Source organism: Erythrolamprus reginae, chromosome 3, assembly GCF_031021105.1.
Source record: "Erythrolamprus reginae isolate rEryReg1 chromosome 3, rEryReg1.hap1, whole genome shotgun sequence".
Classification (NCBI taxonomy): Eukaryota; Metazoa; Chordata; class Lepidosauria; order Squamata; family Dipsadidae; genus Erythrolamprus; species Erythrolamprus reginae.
Genome location: NC_091952.1, coordinates 6150019 through 6158694, shown reverse-complemented (window position 1 = coordinate 6158694; position 8676 = coordinate 6150019).

Here is an 8676-nt window from a genome sequence, read left to right as displayed (position 1 = left end):
TTTCTTGAAAAGTTAGTCAAATCAATTCACTTTCCAGAAATTCTACGTGCTTTGTAGTTGTGCAACCTCTTCCCCAGAATGGAAACTTCCTCTTCTTCCAATTCTAGAGCAAGGCAAAGAAAGTGCAACAATTACTACAAGACTTTTTCTCCAAGCAGGAAAAGATTTGCAAAGGTGGTTTCCGGCTGCATCACCTGCTTACAGACAAACGTTCGCAGAAAAAATCGACACAACTCACAGAGCACAAAACGTCTTGTCCTCTTACCTCCAAGAACAATTGCAACTAAGTTCCGTTTCCCTTTTTTGGGAATTTATAAGGAAACTTTATTTATTTATTCATTTAATTCAATTTGTATGCCGCCCAACTCCCCAGGGACTCTCAGCTTCTCTCTCTCTCTCACCCCTCCTCCTGGTTCACATAGGGACACCAGCAGTTCTTGACTTATGAACCACGATGGACTCCAAAATTTCTGTTGCTGAGCGAGATGGGAGACATAGTGGGGTAGCAAAAATGGAGCTCCACCCTAGAGCACCCAATTTGCACTGAAAGATGTGGAAAGAAAATGCAGGGTGTCCTGCATAAGCCACACCCACAGTGTGGTAGTAAAAATTTTGGTAGCCCTTCACTGCCCTTAGGTAATACAGTGATACCTCGTCTTACAAACACCTCATCATACAAACCTTTCGAGATACAAACCAGGGGTTTAAGATTTTTTTGCCTCCAGACTTCCATGTTTTTCTGATGCTGCAGGGAAATCCCAGCAAGGGAATCCCAGCAGCGCAGAAACGTGCTCTTCCCCTGGGGCCCCCCAAATGACATTGTTTGGTCAATGGGACCCAGAGAAGGCCAACTCTGTGTGACCTTATCAGCCGCTGGGATTCGTGCGGTAGAAGGTGGTTCTGGAGGTATTCTGCTCCAATGCCATATAGGGCTTTAAAGGTCATTACCAACGCATTGAATTGTGACCGGAAACTGATCGGCAGCCAATGCAGGCCACGGACTGTTGCAGAAACGTGGGTGAATCTAGGGAGCCCCATGATGGCTCTCGCGGCCGCATTCTACATGATCTGAAGTTTCGAAACTCTTTTCAAGGGTAGCCCCATGTAGAGAGCGTTGCAGTAATTGAACCTCAAGGTGATGAGGGCATGAGTGACTGTGAGCAATGACTCCCTGTCCAGGTAGGGGCGCAACTGGTGCACCAGGCGAACCTGGGCAAATGCCCTCCTTGCCACAGCCGAAAGATGGTGTTCCAAAGTTAGCTGTGGATTGAGGAGGACGCCCAAGTTGCGAACCCTCTCTGAGGGGGTCAATAATTTCCCCCCCAGGGTAATGGATGGACAGATGGAATTGTCCTTGGGAGGCAAAACCCACAGCCACTCCGTCTTGTCTGGGTTGAGTTTGAGCTTGTTGCCAGCGAAGCGCTCGTTTTTGCACTGCTGGGATTCCCCTGCTGGGATTCCCCTGCAGCATCACAAAGACACGGAAGTCTGGAGGTGGGGTTTCCCATGGAGGGGAGCCTCAGGGGAATCCCAGCAGCACAAAAATGGGTGCTTCGGCTGGCAAAAGGGGTGAGTTTTGGGCTTGCACGCATTAATTGCTTTTCCATTGATTCCTGTGGGAAACATTGCTTCGTTTTACAAACTTTTCACTTTACGAACCTTGTCACGGAACTTTGTAAGACAAGGTATCACTGTATTCGTAAGTGTGGAAAATGATCCCAAGTCGCTTTTTTTTCAGTGCCGTTAAGATTTTGAACCGTCACTAAACAAACGCTTCTAAGTGGAGGATTTCTTGCGATTCAAAGTCCAAAGGTTTTATGAGCTGCGTCTGCAAAATGGCTTGGCTGATGGAGGATTTAAATAAGGTGGAACGGAGCAGAAAGAAAGAAGAGGCTATTCTTTCCACAGATCAACCGCTTGGGACTTCCACAGCACCATTGAGTGAGTAATGGTTGCATTTGTATGCTTGAAAAGGTTTTAGGCTGTCTCGGAAGAACAGTCTGTTTGGAAATAAAGTAATAATCAGTCTTCCATCACGAAAACCACTCCGTATTTCCCTCTCTTCCCCCTTACATCAGTTTACTTTTAAAAAAAATTAAAATTGTTTTTTATTTTTGATATTTGACTCAAAAAACATGTAACCCTTCCCTGGTACAGAGCTGAAGGGGTTGGATACAGTAGCCTAGAGGTTAATTCTCTGCCTTACAAGCCAAAGGTTGCCAGTTCAAGTCTCAGTTAGGGTGTGGTTAGCTGATGAGGACAAAATAAGGCTGAAATAGATCTATCCTAGTCTCCTTAATTTTCAAATTTAGCAAAAACATGTGACACACACACACACACACACACACAGATGTGTATGTTTGTGTGTGTGTGTATATTTGATCCGAAATGATAATTTTAATTAATATTTTTTAAATTCTTTCAGCCATTATTAGCATAAAAAATTTGTAGTCAGCGTTCAACAATGAAATTGACCTATAATTTTGAACTTGGTCTTTCTCGACACTTTCTTTCATAATCATAGTTATAGATGTCTCCCTCCTGGTATCCTGTGATTACATCATTGTATAATTCGCCTCCAGACTTCTGTATTTTTGTGATGCTGCAGGGGAATCCCAGCAAGGAAATCCCAGCAGCCCAAAAACATGTGCTTCTCTGACAACGGAAGTCCGGAGGTGGGGTTTCCCAGCGAGGGGAGCCTCAGTGAAATCACAGCATTGCAAAAACACACAGGTCTGGAGGTGGGGTTTCGAAGACTTCAGTATTTTTGCGATGCTGCTATTTCACTGAGCCTCCCCTCGCTGGGAAACCCCACCTCCGGACTTCCGTTATTATTATTATTATTATTTACTAGATTTGTATGCCACCCCTCTCCGAAGACTTGGGGCAGCTCACAACAATAATAGAAACAATATAACAGTGAAACAAATCTAATATTAAAAATAAAACATATATAAAACCCCAGCAATTAAAACCATACAACACATACATACCAAACATAAAATATAAAAGCCTGAGGGAGGATGTCTCAGTTCCCCCATGCCTGGCGATAAAAGGTGGGTCTTGAGTAATTTGCGAAAGACAAGGAGGGTGGGGGCCGTTCTGATCTCTGGGGGGAGTTGATTCCAGAGGGCCGGGGCCGCCACAGAGAAAGCTCTTCCCCTAGGGCCCACCAAACGACATTGTTTGTTCGACGGGACCCGGAGAAGGCCAACTCTGTGGGACCTTATCGGCTGCTGGGATTTGTGCGGTAGAAGGCGGTTCTGGAGGTATTCTGGTTCAATGCCATATAGGGCTTTAAAGGTCATTACCAACACTTTGAATTGTGACCGGAAACTGATCGGCAGCCAATGCAGGCCACGGACTGTTGCAGAAACGTGGGTGAATCTAGGGAGCCCCACGATGGCTCTCGCAGCCGCATTCTGCACCATCTGAAGTTTCCAAACTCTTTTCAAGGGTAGCCCCATGTAGAGAGCGTTGCAGTAATCGAACCTCAAGGCGATGAGGGCATGAGTGACTGTGAGCAATGACTCCCTGTCCAGGTAGGGCTGCAACTGGTGCACCAGGCGAACCTGGGCAAATGCCCTCCTCGCCACAGCTGAAAGATGGTGTTCCAATGTTAGCTGTGGATTGAGGAGGACGCCCAAGTTGCGAACCCTCTCTGAGGGGGTCAATAATTTCCCCCCCCAGGGTAATGGATGGACAGATGCAAAATGCAAAATGGCTTGGCTGATGGAGGATTTAAATAAGGTGGAACAGAGCAGAAAAAAAGAAGAGGCTATTTTTTATTTATTTACTTGCTTACTTGCTTACTTGCTTACTTGCTTACTTGCTTACTTGCTTACTTGCTTACTTGCTTACTTGCTTACTTGCTTACTTGCTTACTTGCTTACTTGCTTACTTCCTTACTTCCTTACCTCCTTACTTATTTATTTATTTATTAGATTTATATGCCGCCCCTCTCCGAAGACTCGGGGCGGCTAACAACAATATAAAAAGACAATGTAAACAAATCTAATATTAAAAGACAACCTAAAAAAACCCAATTTAAAGAACCACTCATACATACTAGCACACCATATATAAATTCTATAAGCCTAGGGGGAAGGAAAATTTCAATTCCCCCATGCCTGACGACAGAGGTGAGTTTTAAGGAGTTTGCGAAAGGCAAGGAGGGTGGGGGCAACCCTGATATCTGGGGGGAGCTGGTTCCAGAGGGTCGGGGCCGCCACAGAGAAGGTTCTTCTCCTGGGTCCCGCCAAACGACATTGTTTGGTCGACGGGACCCGGAGAAGGCCAACTCCGTGGGACCTAACCAGTCGCTGGGATTCGTGCGGCAGAAGGCGGTCCCAGAGATATTCTGGTCCGATGCCATGAAGGGCTTTATAGGTCATAACCAACACTTTGAATTGTGACCGGAAATTGATCGGCAACCAATGCAGACTGCGGAGTGTTGGTGTAACATGGGCATACCTAGGGATGCCCATGATTGCTCTCGCAGCTGCATTCTGCGCGATCTGAAGTTTCCGAACACTTTTCAAAGGTAGCCCCATGTAGAGAGCATTACAGTAGTCGAGCCTGAAGGTGATGAGAGCATGAGTGACTGTGAGCAGTGAGTCCCGGTCCAAATAGGGTCGCAACTGGTGCACCAGGCGAACCTTGGCAAACGTCCCCCTCGCCACAGCTGAAAGATGTTTCTCTAATGTGAGCTGTGGATCGAGGAGGACGCCCAAGTTGCGGACCCTCTCTGAGGGGGTCAATAATTCCGCCTCCAGAGTTATGGACGGTCAGATGGAATTGTCCTTGGGAGGCAGAACCCACAGCCACTCCGTCTTATCCGGGTTGAGTTTGAGTCTTTCCACAGATCAACTGCTTGGGACTTCCACAGCACCATTGAGCGAGTAATGGTTGCATTTGTATGTCTGAAAAGGTTTTAGGCTGTCTTGGAAGAACAGTCTGTTTGGAAATAAAGTAATAATCAGTCTTCCATCACGAAAACCACTCCGTATTTCCCTCTCTTCCCCCTTACATCAGTTTACTTTTTAAAAAAAATAAAATTGTTTTTTTATTTTTGATATTTGACACAAAAAACACGTAACCTTTCCCTGGTACAGAGCTGAAGGGGTTGGATACAGTAGCCTAGAGGTTAATTCTCTGCCTTACAAGGCAAAGGTTACAAGTTCAAGTCCCAGTTAGGGTATGGCTAGCTGATGAGGCCAAAATAAGGTTGAAATAGATCTATCCTAGTCTCCTTAATTTTCAAATTTAGCAAAAACATGTGACACACACGCACACATATACAGGTGTGTATGTTTGTGTGTGTGTGTGTATTTGATCCGAAATGATAATTTTAATTAACATTTTTAAAATTCTTTCAGCCATTATTAGCATATATAATTTATGTATGGTATGTTTGCAGGTATGTCTGCTTAAAAATGGTTTTTTTTAACTATTTTAAATTTTAAATTGTAAATTATTAGATTTGTCAGGAACTGTTTTTACTGTATTGTGAGCCGCCCCAAGTCTATGGAGAGGGGCGGCATACAAATCTAATAAATAAATAAATAAATAAATAAATAAATAAACAAACAAACAAACAAACAAACAAACAAACAAACAAATATCTAGCTTCTATTAATTAGGTCTTCTCATTTTCTGGTTCTTCTTGTAGCTTATGTTCCAACTGTGTGATATCTTTTAGCTGTTTGTTATATTCTTGCCACTTTTCTTTGTTCTTTTGTGTTGTGTAGGCTATTGTTATTCCCATTGTGTATGTTTTTAGCATATCCCATAGGTTTTGTATAGTCGTTGATTGCTTTTTATTCTCGGTCATTACTTGGTCATTGTATTTATATATTCTTATTTCTGAAATAATTTTGTGTTTAATTTTGTGTCCATTTCCTAATTCTCTCTTTTCCCCTCTCCATATTACAATTAGTGGATTGTGGTCTGCCCACACATTTTCGGTCATTTCAACCAATTCTGTGTTTTTATATAATTCTTTACTTGACCAGACCATGTCCATTTTAGAGAGAGATGGATGTGGGACTGAGTGAAAAGTATTTTTTTTTACTTTTGGGATGTAATAGCCACCACATATCTATCAAATTTAGTTCTTCTACCATGTCTTTAAACAAATCTGGCAGAGTGGTTCCCCCCCCCCCCCCTTATTCCCTGATACGTAGTCTTTCTTGGGATTGATTATACCATTATAATCACCAATTGTACATATTTTTTGTAATTAATTGATAATAATTTTTTGTGTACCTGTTGATAAAACCTTTTTTTGCTTTCTATTGGGTGCAAATATGTTTACTAACAGTATTTTTTTCTCCCCTATCTCTACCTTTTTGCATTATATACCTCCCTTTGGAATCCGTCTTGATTTTTTTGGACTTAATCTCTTTGTGTACATATATTATTACTCATTTTTCTCCCCCCCAAAAAAACAACAGAAAGTAGCTCTCCTAATTTTTGGTACACTAGGTAATTTTCTTGATTTTTTTGAATGTAAACTTCTTGCAAACAAATTATTTCTGCTTTTTGTTTAACTCATTTTGAAAATATTTTCTTCCTTTTTTGTGCATTGTTTAATCCCTTGATATTTATTGATAAGAGCTTGATTTCTTTTTGCATTTCTGGTTACTCTTTATTTTTCTAGTTTATTTGCTTGCTTTGGCTGCCCTTTGCGTTCTTGTTTTAACTCTTTCCACTTTTAAACTTGTGTCTTTAGCCTGTTTGGTTTCCACACGCTTATCCTCCTCTTCCCCCTCTTGTCCTTCCTTCATCTTTGTCAATTCAACTTTCCCCCCACTTTCCGTTTCTTCCTCCATACCGGTTAGTTGATCATGTATTTCTTGTGCCCTTTCCAAGGTATCCACCTTTACCTTCCTTTCTTCTAAACTGATTATCATCCCCTCCGAGATGATCCATCTAAACAAAATGCTTTTCTTATTTAATAGGGCTGCCAGTGACCTGTAGTCTCTCCTGAGTTCCCTCACCCTCCTTGGGACTTGTTTCGAGATATTTATCTCTCATCCCTTATATGTTAAAGTCCCACCTTGGATAGCCCGCATATACGTTGTCTCGAATCCTTCTTCAGGCAAACCGGATAGGGATTTCTCTTGGCAGCTGGTGACGCCTGGCATAATTCGTTTGTATACGATAAACCTCATTTATTTCCTTTCTAACTTCATTTTTGCTTACTTGTAAGATCTCTGCCACCACCTCCACCATTACTTCCCCCAAGTCATCTTCTTTGTTCTCCACAATGTACTGAAATCTCAGGAAGTAAGATGACCTATCCAATTCCAGATGGTGACACACGGAGCCATATCTGCTGGCACACGAGCCGTTGCCCTAGCTCAGCTCCGACATACAGCTGTGTGCCAGCGAGGTGGATTTTTGGCTCACACACATGCTCTGGGAGGGCATTTTTGGCTTTCAGAAAGCCTCCGAGGTCAGATGGGGGGCATGTTTTTACCCTCCCTTGGCTCCAGGGAAACCTTCGGGGTCTGAGGAGGGCAAAACACGAGCCTACTGGGGCCACCAGAAGTTGGGAAACAAGCCATTTCTGGCCTCCGGAGGGGGGGTGTGAAGCTATTTTTGCCCTCCCCAGGCATTGAATTATGGGTGTGGGCACTCGTGCATGCGTGATGGCACGTACTTGCGCTCTTTCAGCACCCGAGGGAGAAAAGATTTGCCATTACTGTCCTAGGACCTAGACAAACCTTCCCTTGGGGGAGAAGAAGCAACGTGAGGAAATATTATTTGACTGAAAGAGTCGTAGATGCTTGGAACACACTTCCAGCAGACGTGGTTGGTAAATCCACTGAATATAAACATGCCTGGGATAAACATAGATCCATCCTAAGATAAAATACAGGAAATAGTACAAGGGGAGACTAGATGGACCAGGAGGTCTTTTTCTGCCATCAATCTTCTAGGTTTCTAGGTTTCTTTGTGTTGCTTTTCTCTTTGCATGTTTGTTGTCTATATTTATATGGAATAAGTTTGTACAAATAAAAGAAATAAAGCCGCTCAGAGTCCTTAGAGAGTCGGGCAGCATACAACTTGAAATAAATAAATAATAAAATAAATAATAAATACATAAAGAAATAAAAGCTGTAATTTTCCAAGTCTCTTGTTGAGTCTCATTTGGCATTCTGGTGCAGTTCTGATGCAGTTCAAACCATTCGCCTGAAGTGGTGGGAGGGTTAGACTAGAAGACCTCCAAGGTCCCTTCCAACTCTATTCTTTTTGGTTGGTTGTTTTGAACCTTACAATGCATTTCTAGAAGAGAGCTGACCCAGCCAGAGTAACTGCAAGATCATTGCGTGCTTTTCTTTCGGTTGTTCAAGATATTGTTACGGCTGTATTATTTTGCCAAGTGTTGCCAAATGCAGTGGTAGGATCGCCAAAAACAAGGGCAGCACGCATCTTGCATGCGTGGCATGCTTCTAGTCCTCATGGTGCCACTGTATTCTTATCGACAGTGAGGCAAGGGAGTTTTATTTATCTATTCAAGTTATAGGCCTCCCATCGAGCTAGACTAGGCAGCTCACACCACAATAATTAATGACAATAGAAAACATGAAACGTTGGAAGGATCAATATTAACAGGAACAAAGGTAGCTCAGGAAGGGAGCAATATACACTGCTCAAAAAAATAAAGGG